We start from the raw sequence: 14,467 nt of genomic DNA, 5'->3' as shown, positions 1-14,467 counted from the left end.
CTAGGCCACACCCTAGGCTCCTAATAACACTTTTTAAAGCTTTAATTTTTAAGCATAGACTAAATTTCTTCTTTTTAAAAAAGAAAAGAAAAGTGGGGCCGGGAGTTTGGCCTAGTGGTAGAGTGCTTGCCTCGCATGCACAAAGACCTAGGTTCGATTCCTCAGTACCACATGCATAGAAAAAAGCTGGAAGTGGTGCTGAGGCTCAAGTGGTAGAGCTCTACCTTGAGAAAGTCCAAGGACAGTGGTCAGGCCCTGAGCTCAAGCCTAGGACTGGCAAAAAAAAAAAAAAGAAAGAAAAGTGAATGAAGAATTTGTTGAAATTAACAATAACTGTCATTTGCCTGATATTAGAATGACTAAGTTAAACTTCTAATTTTTATTATTTCTCTAAGGCAAACAAGGAGAATATATTCTACCTTCTGGACTGCAGAAACTACACTGTAAACCACTGGGGGTGCCAGTGCTTCATGCCCCCATGTGAATGGACATTGTTGTGGTAGTGTGGACCCCATCTTTCAGTAGATGCATGAGACATTTACCCAAATCTCCAGGCAGAAGCGGATCATGTTATTTCCAACCTCTTCAATTAGCTTTTACTTCTAAATGTTATATGTCAGCATTGAGGTGAAAAGTCAGGAAAGAACCAATGGAAAATGTTTCAAGCTCCTTTTTAGCTGCCAAGACTTCTGCGTGTATTCCTGTGGTCCACAGAGTAGATTGTGCAAGATGGCAAAGAGATCCTGGATCAGTTGCCACAACCTTAAAATAAAGTTAGGGATCTCTGGATGTTAAAACACTCCTATTTTGAAAGTAGTCTTTTGACAGGAAGGGGAAGTTTCTTCCTAACTCAATGAGGTGTTGTTTTGTATGTCAGTGTGTGTGTGTGTGTGTGTGTGTGTGTGTGTGTGTGTGTGTGTATGTAGGGCTTGTACACAGGGCCTGGGCACTGTCCCTTAGCTTTTCCACTCAAGGCTAGTTCTCTACCACTTGAGCCACAGTTGTGGTTGCAGCTTTTTGGTGATTTAATGGAAATAAGAGTCTCACATTTTTTTGCCTGGGTAGGTATTGGATCATGATTCTCACACACAGCCTCCTGAGTAGCTAGGATTACAGATGTGAGCCACCAATGTCCAGCTTCCTTATTGAGGTAAGTAATGACTGAGATATTAAGTGTTAGTAAAGTGACTAACAAACAACCATTATTCATTCACCATAAATTATTTTGTTTTTTGTTTTATTTTGACTTTTTATTTGTTTTTAGAACCAGCAAGGCATAAAATTAACCACAATGCCTTGCCCTTAAACCACTTTTATTCATTGTATTATTTAGTTATCTTATTTTATTTTTATATTAACTTTGGATAAAAATTTTTTTTTACTAGTCCTAAGGATTGAACTCAGGGTCGGATGACTGTCCCTGAGCTTTATTGGTCAAGGATAGTGCTCTACCACTTGAGCCACAGCCCTATGTCTAGCTTTTTGGTGGTAAGTGGGAGATAAAAATCTCTGACTTTTGGGGCCGGGAGTTTGGCCTAGTGGTAGAGTGCTTACCTAGCATGCATGAAGACCTGGGTTCAATTCCTCGGTACCACATACATAGAAAAAAGCTGGAAGTGGTGCTGTGGCTCAAGTGGTAGAGTTCTAGCCTGAGAAAAGTCCAAGGACAGTGCTCAGGCCCCTGGGTTCAAGCCACACAACTGGCAAAAAAAATGGACTTTTCTGCCCTTGTTGGTTTTGAAATGCAATCCTCAGATCTCAGCTTCCTGAGCCACAAGCACCCAGCCATATTATCTTATTTTAATAATAGATATTAAATATCCATAGGTGGTCCTGAGTATCTTCATGGGCTCACCTGTGAGGCCTTTTAAATGCTTGGGTTTCTCTGTGCCTAAGGACTTCTGGTACTGACATTTTTCAGGGCCTTTCTTTGAGCTCTTGCCCTACCTGAGCATCATGCTTCCTTGGAGACCTCTATTGACTGTGAGACCCACATACCAACTTCATTTAGGGTGACATCTTTTTCTTTTCTTTTCTTTTTGTATCATTCCTGAGGCTTGAACTCAAGACCTGAGCACTGTACCTTAGCTTCTTCATTCAAGGCTCATACTCTATCACTTAAGCCATAGCTCCACCTGCAGCTTTTTGGTGGTTAGTTGGAGATCAGATTCTCACAAACTTTTCTTCCCTGGGCTGGGAGTTTGGCCTAGTGGTACAGTGCTTGCCTAGCATGCATGAAGCCTTGGGCTTCATGTACCTCATGTACCTGGGCTTCATGTGGTATCTTAGTACCACATACACAGAAAAAGTTAGAAGTGGTACAGTGGCTCAAGTGGTAGAGCTCTAACCTTGAGGAAAGCCCAAGGACAGTACTCAGGCCCTGAGTTTAGATCCCAAAGACAACAACAAAAAACTTTTTTGCCCAGGCTGGCTTTGAACCGTAGTCTTCAGTTCTGATTCTTGAATTGCTGGAAATATATGTATAAGCCACTGATGCCTGGCTGCTGCTGCCTCTTCCTCCTCCCCTTCTTTCCTTCCTTCCTTCCTTCCTTCCTTCCTTCCTTCCTTCCTTCCTTCCTTCCTTCCTTCCTTTTCTTCTCCTTCTCCTCCTCCTCCTCCTCCTCCTCCTCCTCCTCCTCCTCCTCCTCCTCCTCCTCTTCCTGCTCCTCCTCCTCCTCCTCTTCCTGCTCCTCCTCCTTCTTCTCCTGCTCTTCCACCTCCTTCTCCTTCTCCTTCTCCTCCTTTTCTCCCTTTTTGGTTGATCATAAGGCTTGAACTCTGGGCCTGGGCACTGTCCCTGAGCTCTTCAGCTCAAGGCTAGCACTCTACCACTTTTGAGCCACAGTACCACACCACCTCCAGTGTTCTGGTGGTTAGTTGGAGATAAGTCTCACAGACATTTAAAGCTGTCTTTGAATCACAATCCTCAGATCCTAAGTAGCTAGGATTACAGGTATGAGCCACTGGTGGCCAGCTAATCTAGATGATTTTAATTACTGTGTTAAAAGACAGACTCCCCAGTGCAGTCACAGTCCCCAGTGCCTCACACAGTGCCTGGAATAGAGTAGGTTCTCCATGTGGTTACACATTGCTTAATGACAGAGTCACATTCTGAGGAACATGGCACAGTGTCACTAAGGGATATATATGTGCATGTATATATATATATGACCCTTACTGCCTGTGTGGCTCATCACTAGAAATCCATTCTGTGGCACATGACTATATATGAATATATGGTGCATCAGACCTGGGCACCTTCAGGATTCCCCTCCAGTCACAGGTGGCAGTGTCTATATTTTAATATGTGCTGCCCAAGGAATAAGTGGTGTCCTTTTCCTCTGTGAGGCATCGAAAAGGAACCTTTCCCACACCCTAGGTTGTCAGCAGCTTTGCTTTTTTTCCATGTCTACATCCTCTCCCACAGCAGTGTCTGCCATTAGTTGCTAAGGGCTAGGGGTGAGTCACTCAAAATAGTGGTCTAGGGGTGGCATCTAAGCACAGTGGTTGGTTACGTCCTCCATTGTTGGAGAGAAGGAGGCAATAGCTCTCTCTGAATTGTAAGGAGTAAGTCTTTGTCGCTTTGGAGGCTAGGGCTGTTTTATCGGGATCAGGAACACCATTGTTTTACCCAGTCATTGATGGAACAGGTGGTCGGATTGAGACTAGCAATCCTCTTCACAAGAAGTAACCTGGAGTTAGCCATGGCATCCTGGATTAAATAGGAATAACCTCATCTCTCCAACAAGATCCTCTCATGCCTGTGTCACCCTTCATAGAGCATACACTGCCTCACTTTGGGGTTTAATTCTATACTTATTGAAGTGCTACAAGTGCCAGGCTCTACTCCAGGCACAGACCCCCTGGAGGGAGTAAACACATAGGCCTTCTTCCTCCTATAGCTGGCATACAAGGGGATGGAACAAATAAGTAGACAAAGCCACTGGGAAGCACACTGGGTGTCCAGGGTTATGACATGAAGTGAGCAATGAGACAGACAGGAATCCAGGAAGGTTTCTGTGATGAGATGGTCTTTGATCAAGACCTGCAGGAACAGTTAGTTAATGTTCTACTTCATCATCTGTCCAGGGCACAGGAAGTACAAGCTCAGGTTCAGGTGAGGTTGATGGGAGCTGGGGAACATTTGGGGACAAACAGAGCTACTGGTGGTAGAAGTGAGGAAAAGAATGTCCGGCTTGGCAACATGGCTCCACCTTGGTCAGGAGAGCGTGGTGGTGTATTCATTGAGATGGGAAATGGCAAAGACAGCAAAAGTTAAGAATCTGGTTTGGGGGTGGAGCTATGGAGTTAAGGGTAGCATTAGCCTTTCCTTCAGTTGAGTGCATGTTCCTAGAATGAGAATCCCAAAAAGCAGTGACATCTGCTATGACTTTGTGAAAATGCTTCAGTTTATGACCCCCAAGCCCCCAAGGTCATATGAAATATCACCGCATAGAAGACAAGAGAAAATAGTGTATTGTTCCAATGACACCAAGTCAGAAGAAAACATACTTAATCCCTAACTTCTTTCCAAAGCATCAAATATCATATCATAAATTTAGGGGAGCCAAGTTAACCTCAGTCCTTGAAATCCAAGAAAGAATTCAGGCAAGACTCAAACATAAATGGTAATGGGAAATTTTATCAAAAATAAATATGGCAGAGAAAGAGAGAAGGTGGCATAGACCTATCATGGGAAGACTGTGCTTCAGCCCCTCTCTACCATTTTGCCCTATCTTTTTGATTGCAGAGATTGACCTTAGGACAAAGTTGGGTCCTTGAAGACAGCTGATTGGTGGGTCTCCTTATTTAAAATTAACCTTTATTGGGCCAAGGGTTTGGCTAGGGGTAGAGTGCTTGCCTAGCATGCACGAAGACCCAGGTTTGATTCCTCGGTACCTCATATATAGAAAAAACTGAAAGTGGTGCTATGGTTCAAGTGGTAGAGCTCTAGCCTTGAGAAAAGTCCAAGGACAGTGCTCAGGTCCCATGACTGGCAAAAAATAACCTTTATTAACTTATGTTTACATATATCATAGCAAACACATAAAAAGCAAGGAACAAAATCCATGACCTTCTAGATCCTGTATGTACACACACCAATCACTTCTAGATCATACGGAATGTGTCATGCTTTTCCAAATGATACGAACTTTTCCAGTTCAAAAACCCAGAATACACTATACCAATTCAATCTGTTAGGAAAAGAAACAATAATCCTGAAAGAATTTCTTCCCTGTAAACAAGGCTATGGAAGTAGAATTGTGGGCTTACGGAGAAACTACATTGTCAAATTTACTTGATAGTTTCGAATCACTTTCCATGTTGATTTTACACATTTCCTCTACCTACAGTCATTCTTTAGAGGTTTTTTTAAATTGTATTTTATTGTTGGGGTAATTAGAGGGGTTATAGTTATATTCATCAGGTAGTTGGTGTATTACTTCTTGAACATTGATACCTCTTCTCATGTTTTTGTCCTCCTTTCCCTCCTCCAACCCCCTCCCAATCATCTTGTTTTCCCCCTTCCCTTCTCTATTTCAAATAAACATTTATACAATATACCAGATAACAAAGTCAGATACAGTAACCACATGAGATTAACCATAAGGGGAAAAAAGAGAAAAGAAATAACTTCACATAGTACATTAAGAACAATAATCACAAAGATAAACCTCTTGTTTCCATATACTGAGTTCATTTCACTTAAGTTCATCCTATATGGCCATCTGTATGTATGTTTTGAGCTATTGAACATCACTAATTTTAAAAGATAGTTTTGTTCTTTTTAAGCACAAGGGAGTTTATGAATGCAGTTACACCATTTTGTCTTTTACTTTTTAGATTGTTATTATAAAAGTGACGTACAGAGGGGTTACAGCTACATAAGTCAGATAAAGAGTACATTTTTTTGGATAATGCCAAACGACACCCGTTTCAACATTATCATCACTCAACCCTCCTAATAACCCCTTCCCTCAGCTTCCTAAATTTTGTAGGACATTGACTTTTTGCCATTTAATAAACCAATTTATGTATACAATATATTTCAATCAGTATCACTCCTTCAACATTTTCATCCCTCTTCAACCCACCTCTTCCACTATGTTGGAAATGAACTTTACAATTCCTGGGTGGGAGGGAGAAAAATGAGGGAAGGGATAACACTGCAAAAAGAAATATACTCATTAGCTTACTTACATAACTAACTCCTCTGCACATTATCTTTACAACAAAATTTAAATTTAAAAGAGAAAAATTGGTTGGGAGTTTGGCCTAGCGCTTGCCTAGCATGCACAAAGACCTGGGTTTGATTCCTCAGTACCACATACATAGAAAAAGCCAGAAGTGGTTCTGTGGCTCAAATGGTAGAGTTTTCGCCCTGAGAAAGCCCAAGGGCAGTGCCTAGGCCCTGAGTACAAGGCCCAGGACTGGCAAAAAAAAAAAAAAAGTTCTCGAACATTTCCCTAACATTCTTGCAACAAAGTCATGGTCATGATGGATATCATGGGCTATAATGTATATGAAATCCAGAAGGCTATGAAAGTGGAAATGTAGTGATGTAGTTGCTATGTAACTGATCAAACACTAGAGCAAAGGAGTAAAGCTGCATCACCCAAGTCAAACCCAGTGTCTGGGAAAAGTGCCTTTTCTTCTTCTACTGTTTCACTGTCATGTGCCACATACAGAGGACAACTGGTATACCTTCTCTTCATTCCTTTGTCCTTTTGCTCTCAGAACATCAAATGTATGAGTAGTTCAGGAAAGAAAGGTGTCAGAAGAGCTTCCTTAGTAACAGAGCTGGGAGCACCACATTGTCCCCAAAGAGAGATTTTTTTCCCCTTATTCTTCCAGTGTTGCCCCTAACTGCCTTGCCTTCCCTCCTCTCTCCCAATTGAACTAAGTCATCAACCCTAATCTGGGCTACAGACTTCATGATTAGAAGCCACCTGTGTAGGATCTCTCAGTGACTAAGGTCCAGGTGCTGTCACTGTCACTGCTGCTTTTTTTTTTTTTTGGTCATTTATAGGACTTGAACTCTGGGCCAGGGAATTGTCCCTTGAGCTCTTCAGCTCAAGGCTACCGCCTTACTTTTGGAGCCTCAGTGCCAAGAGTTTTTTCTGGTGATTAGTTGGTCTCACAGACGTTAGTACCTGGGCTGGCTTTGAACTGCAATCCTCATCTCAGCCTCCTGAGAAGCTAGGATTACAGGTGTGAGCCACCACACCTGGCAAGTCTAGGTCTTTTTATCAAAGAATATTTACATTCCAGGTCACCTCTGGCATGGAATGCTTTTTTGGTTTCTATTCACCACATTAATTTTTTTTTGCCAGTTCTGGAGCTTGAATTCAGGGCCTGGGCACTGTCCTTGGACACTTTTGCTCAACGCTAGCACTCCACCACTTGTACCACAGCACCACTTCTGGCTTTGAGCATGCTAGGCAAGCACTCTACCATTAAGCCACATGCCAAGCCCTCACCACACTAAATTTTTATACTCAAGTTTTGTCTTCCTGGAGTCAATGCATCCCATGTCTCCTTGGCTAGTCATTCATTTACCACTCTCCTCTCCATGAAATACATTTCTTTCATCTTTTCCCCACATGGAATATATATACTGCAGCTCGTATCATACTGCTAGCTCAGTTCAGTTTAGCTTGAACTCAGAGCCTTAGTGCTGTCCTTGAGCTGTTTTATTCAAGGCTAGCTCTCTACAACTTTGATTACAGCTCCACTTCTGGTGGCTAATTGGAGATCAGAGTCTCCTGGACTTTCTTGCTCTGGCTGGCTTTGAACCTTGATCGTTAGACCTCAGCCTCCTTACTAGTTAGGGTTCCAGCACCCTGCTTACTCAGGCTATCTTAAGTATAAAATACACCAACAGCAGCAGTCATGAGCATTGGATACATGTGTCATCACTAAATCCTTCATGGAATTTATCTGTGCCAGCTCTTCACTGGGTGCGTTTCAGCACCCAACAGCCTGGAAAACACCCATACTATCTGTCTCAGCATGGAATGTATCTATTCAACTCATCTCTACATGAAATGTACATAGTCCAAGTCTCTTCTTTATGAAATACAGGAACCCCAGCTGTATACAGCATGGAAAGTTAGTACTTGAACTCTACCTCCATGGAATATAATTAGCCCAGGTCCCTCCTTTCATCATAGGTTTCTATTCCAGGTTGCCTCAGTTTGGAATACTTCTTTGCCCATGACTTGCCACATGACATTTTTTCTTTTGGTCAGTCCTGGGGCTTGAACTCAGGGCCTGGGAACTGCCCTGAGCTTTTTTTGCTCAAAGCTAGTACTCTACCACTTGAGCCACAGCACCATTTCTGGCTTTTTCTGTCTGTTTAGTACCAAGGAATTGAACCAAGGGCTTTGTGAATGCTAGGCAAGTACTCTACCACTAGGCCATATTCCCAGCCCACATGACATTTTTGTTGTTGGTGGTAGTGGTGGTGGTGGTCACAGGCCTTGAACTCTGGGCCTAGGTATTGTCCCTGAGCTCTTTAGCTCAAGGCTAGTACTCTACCATTTGAGTCACAGCATCACTTTCAGTGTTCTGGCTGTAACTGGAGATAAGTCTCACAGACTTTAGTGCCTGGGCTGGCTTTGAACTGCAATCCTCACATCTCAGCCTCCTGAGTCTCTAGGATTACAGACAGGAGTCACCAGTTCCCGGCCATATTTTTTTTTCTGGTCCTGGGGCTTGAACTCAGGGCTTGTGCATTGATCTTGCACTGATCTTGAGCTTTCTCAAGGCTAGCACTTTGTACATGCTAGGTGACACTAGGCCACACTTCAGGTCTGCCACATGACTTTTTTTTTTGCCAGTCCTGGGGCTTGAGCTCAGGGCCTGAACACTGTTCTTGGGCTTTCTCAAGGCTAGTGCTCTACCATTAGAGCCACAGCACCACTTCTAGCATTTTTCTATGTGTGTGGTACTGAGGAATCAAACCCAGGACATTGTGCAAGGCAAGCACTCTACCACTAGGCCAAACTCCCAGGTCCGCCCCCCCCCATTTTTTTTTTTCGGTCAGTAGTCAGGTTTGAACTCTAGGCTTGGTCACTGTCCCTAAGCGCTTCAGCTTAAGGCTGGTGCTCTACCAGTTGATCCACAGTACCGCTTCTAGCTTTTTCTGCATATGTGGTACCAAGGAATCTAACCCAGGACTTTGTATGTGCTAGGCAAGCACTCTACCAGTAGGCCAAACTCCAGATCCCACATGACATTTTTAATGCTCCAGCTTTGTGATTCTGGTTGTAAGTGTACCCAAGATCTTGTTATATTGTAATTTACCAAGATCTCTTCCCCAAGAAATATGTTTTTCCATCTCTTCTCCAAGTGAATATACTGTTCTTTACATCCTGGGATTTTCTTACCTCACATCAGTTCAGCCCAGAATAAATCCAGTCCATCTTGTCTCAACATGGAGTAACACTCTTAATAGAATATATTCCCTGCAGGCTTCTCAGCATGAAACACATCCAATATAGCTATACTCATGATGTCAGCTCATCTCAGCATGAGCTTCCCATCTCTCCTCAGCATGGAAATCATGCACTCCATCTCTCCCCATTATGGAAAAAAATCTACTCCAGTTCCTCACATGATGGGACACACAAACACACACACACACACACACACACACACACACACACACAAATTTATTATTGTGAAATTTATCTACCCTGGCTGCCTTCAGCATCAATACACCTAACATAATAATGATTTACACGGATACACAAGCCACCACTGTTTGCTTCATGGAATTTATTTGCCCTAGCTCTTCCCCACATGGAACATATTTTGCTGTACTGTTCTCTGTATGGAGAACCTGAACTTCAAAACACAATATCTTAACATCTATACTTCCTTTCTCAGCATGGAATATACCAATTCAACTAAACTGCATGGAATACATATAGCCTAGTTCGCCTCCTTGTGGAATACAACTACTCCAGCTCTATTCTGCCTGAAAAATGAGCCATTAATCTGTCCTAGCATGGAAATGGATGGAATATGCAGTCCCAACCCTCTCATCATAGCATATTCTCGTCCTGACTGCCTCAACATGGAACACTTCACCACATGAAATCTGAATGATCCAGTTTGTCATCTTGTTGTAAATGTACCCCCTTAGTCTCCTGGTGTTATAATTCATTTATTAGGCTTTCCTCAACAAGGAATACATTTTCTCTCTCTTTTCCTGGAATAAACATACTTATGTTCTTCTTATCATGGAATACGCTCACCCAATCAAGATTCCTTCCATAAGCAATTCATCAAGTAGAACTATACCTCTCATGGAATACATTCACCCCAGCATTTCTCTACGTGGACTACATTTCTGTCCATTCAGCTCATCCTGGTATACACCTACCCATTTCTCCTCAGCAAGGAATCTCCAGGTGTCCTCTAGAGAATAATTCTACTTCAAGTCATATCATCATGGAATATAGAGTCTTCAGATAATCTCAGTAAAGAATATTTTTACACTGGCTGTCTTCAACATAGAATATATCTACCACGTTCATCTTTTGTATGGGACTGCTGTTTTCTTCATGGAATTTATCTGCCCCAACTCTTTTCCTCTATCACAACTATACTCATATGGAATACCTATGCCTCAGCAAAGCAACCAAAATCATGGAATGCATCCACTCTGTCTCTTTTCAACATGGAACATATCTATCCACCTTATCCCTACAAACAATATACACAGTCTAGATCTCTTCATTATGGAATTCAGCTACTCCAGCTCTACTCAATGTGGACAACAAGAAATTGAGCTCTCCTCACATGGAATTTTTCTGTCCATGAGTTTTTATCATGGACTATTTCCATTCCAGTTCTTCTCAGCATGGAATACTTACTTTTATGCTATCAGCTACATACAGCATTATGCTGCAGCTTTGTCATCCTGGTGTCAATGTACCCCGGGTCTCCTTGGCTATTGATTTATTTACCAAGATTCCCTCTCCAGGGAATACACTGCTTCTAACTCTTCTTTACAAGGAATAGACATACTCCTCTTCATCATGGAATATTTGTACTCCAGCTCTACTCAGGCTGGGATACATCCTCTCTACTTTTCAGCATGTAGTACAATCTTTGCTTCATTCTCTCTCACTGGATACATCTACTTGATTTCTTGTGATCATGGAATATATATGCCCTAGCCCTCCTATTTATAAAATAAATTTATGCCAGCTCAGCTTGTGATGGTACACACCTTCTAATCTCTCCTCAGCATAGAAACCTTACACTCCAGATCTCCTGATTAGGGAATACATCTACTCCAGCTCTTTTCAACACAGAATGTACACACTCCAGCTTTTCTCCTTGTGAACTATTTCTATACTGTCTGTCTTCAACATGTAATTCAACTACCAATGCCATTTTATGCATACATACCATTACTGTACTTTTTGTTTTTAATCATATTTTATTTTGGGGGTAAGTTATATTCAGCAGGTAGTGGGTGCTTTACTTCTTGAACATTGATACTCCTCTCATGTTGCTTCATGGAATTTATCTAGCCAAGATCTTCCATACATGAAATATATCTTGGCACAGATATCCTCATTATGGAATACATTCAACTCAGCACCCAACAGCATGGAAAACATTCACCCTGTATCCTCTCAACATTGAATATACCTATGCAACTCCTCTGTACATTAAATATACATAGTCTAGCTCTCATCATTATGGAATATAGCTATCTCTGCCCTACTCAGCATAGAAAATTAGAAATTGAGCTGTCTCAACATGGAATGTATCCACTCAGTTTCTTTTTATTATGGAATAATTCTATTTCAGATAACCTTAGCATGGAATATTTCTTTGCCTGCAATTCACCATATAAATTTTTTTTACGATCCAGCTTTTTTTCTAGGGGTAAATGTAAACCAGATCTCTTTGGCTTGTTATTTAATTACAAAGCTCTCCTCACCAAGAAATACATTTCTTCCATCTCTTCTCACATGAATTATACATACTCTTGTTTTTCTCACCATGGAATACTTCTACCCTAACTCCATTCAGCCTGGAATACATCCATTCTGAATGAAATACATTTACACTAGCTCAACTCATCATGGTATATACTTTCTGATCTCTCTTAACATGGAATCAACATCTACTCCAGCTCTCCAAAAGGTTCGAGAAGTAATGCACCCACTGCCTGATGAATATAACTGTACCCCCTCTATACATTATCCTGACAATAAAATAAAATTTAAAAGACTCAATTTAGAATGCAGTAGTTCAAACAGAGCAGATCAAATAATTCATACCAGCATTATAAAAATTTTTAAAATGGCAGTGGGAGGGGGCCAGGAGTTTGGCCTACTGGTAGAGTGTTTGCCTAGCATGCACAAAGACCCGGGTTCAATTCCTTGGTCCCACATACATAGAAGTGGTGCTGAGGCTCAAGTGGTAGAGCTCTGGCCTTGAGAAAGTCCAAGGACAGTGCTCAGGCCTTGAGCTCAAGCCCAGGACTGGCAAAAAAAAAAAAATGGCAGTGGGAGGAGGGAGACTATAATCAAAGTATTTACATGAGGGAGAATATAATCAAAGTACTTTACATGAATGTATGAAAAATTGAAAATAATCCATTTAAAACATTTAATATCATTTAAGAGGGAAAAGAGGTGATACAATAATGTATATATGTGGAAATATCACAATGAAATTCCTTTGTACAACTGATATGCTAATTAAAAAATAAAATACAGGGGCTGGGAGCATGGCCTAGTGGTAGAGTACTCATCTGGCATGCATGAAGCCCTGGGCTCCAGTCCTTGGTACCACATACACAGAAAAAGCCGGAAGTGTTAGAGCACTAGCATTGAGCAAAAAGCGTACAAGCATAGTGCCTGAGCCCTGAGTGGAAGCCCCAGGACTGGCAACACACACACACACACACACACACACACACACACACACACACACACACACACACACACACCAAGCAAACAAAAAACCTATGGCCAGCATGGTGGTTCACACCTGTAATCATAGCTACTCAGGAGGCTGAGATCTGAGGATCTTGGTTCAAAGCCAGCCCAGGCACTAAAAAGTCCATGAGACTCTTATTGCCAATCACCAGAAAACTGGAAGTGGTGCTATGGCTCAAGGGGTGTAAGTGGTACCCTTGAGCTGAAGAGCTCAGGGACAACACCCAGGCCCACAGTTCACATACAAAAAAAGAAAAAAAAAACTACAGTGGGGGCTACGGCTCAAGTGATAGAACACCAGCATTGTATAAAAGAAACTCAGAGACAGGACTCAGATCCTGAGTTCAAGCTCCGTGACAGGCACATATATACAAGAAAAATTTTCTTAAAGGAATAGCAGTTGAAGCTCATTATAAAGAACCTAAACAGGACCAAGATATGTGAAAGGGTATCAATGTATGCGAATTAATGTACCTTCTATCTGGCAAATATCATGTAACCCTTCTATTAATTACAATAAAAAATATATGAAAAAAAGAACCTAAACAGAGTACTTGCTTCAGTAATCACATAACCACAACAACAAACAAAATGAAAAACACAAAAGATTAACAGACTAGCAACAAATGAAGGATGCTATAGAAAGTTTGGTTTTTTTGTTTTTAGCCCAGTATGGTGGTATACACTGACAGTCAAGAGGTAGAGGGATCCTAAGTTTGAGGCAGACCAAGGGAAAGGGAGAGGCAAGACACCGTCTTACAAATAACACTCGTACATCCATGCTCATTGTGCACTATTCACAATAGCCAAGTTATAGAGACAGCCCAGATGCCCTACAATAGATAAGTGGATCTAAAAAAAATGTACCTATATACAATGTACTCTTGCACAGCCATTAGAAAGAATAATATGTCACTTGCAGGGAAATGGATGGACCTAGAACAAATCATATTGAGGTAAGTCAAGCTCAGAGATACAAACAGCATGTTTTCTCTCATATGCAGAAACCAAATGTAAAATATACTGGGACATAATAAGTTTCTATTCATTCACACAATGAGACTAGAGGATATTCTTATGAGATGAAAACAAAGGCATAATGCCTATGTGAATCTAATCATATAAAGTAATATCAAAATGAACTCCAAGACATGAAAACCTGTTTTTCTTCATTGCTGTTTTGTCTTTCTTTCCTTTTCTCCCTCCCCCCCCCCCCCCCCCCCCGCCTTTGCCAGTCCTGGCGCTTAAACTCAGGACCTGTGAACTATCCTTGAATTTTCTCAAGGATAGCATGCTACCACTTGAGCCACAGCACCAATTCTGGCTTTTTCTACGTATGTGATACAGAGGAATCGAGCCCAGGGCTTTGTGCATGCTAGTAGGCAAGCAATCTATCACTAGGCTAAGCTCCTGGCCCCTTGTTTTCTTTTTATCTTGTTCATTTGTCCGTGTTTGGGAGGGGAAGGCGAGGTATCAAAATAGAGGGACAAAAG

This window comes from Megascapheus bottae, chromosome 20 (assembly GCF_031878675.1).
Source record: "Megascapheus bottae isolate mThoBot1 chromosome 20, mThoBot2.hap1, whole genome shotgun sequence".
NCBI lineage: Eukaryota > Metazoa > Chordata > Mammalia > Rodentia > Geomyidae > Megascapheus > Megascapheus bottae.
Note: the sequence above shows the minus strand (reverse complement) of the source record.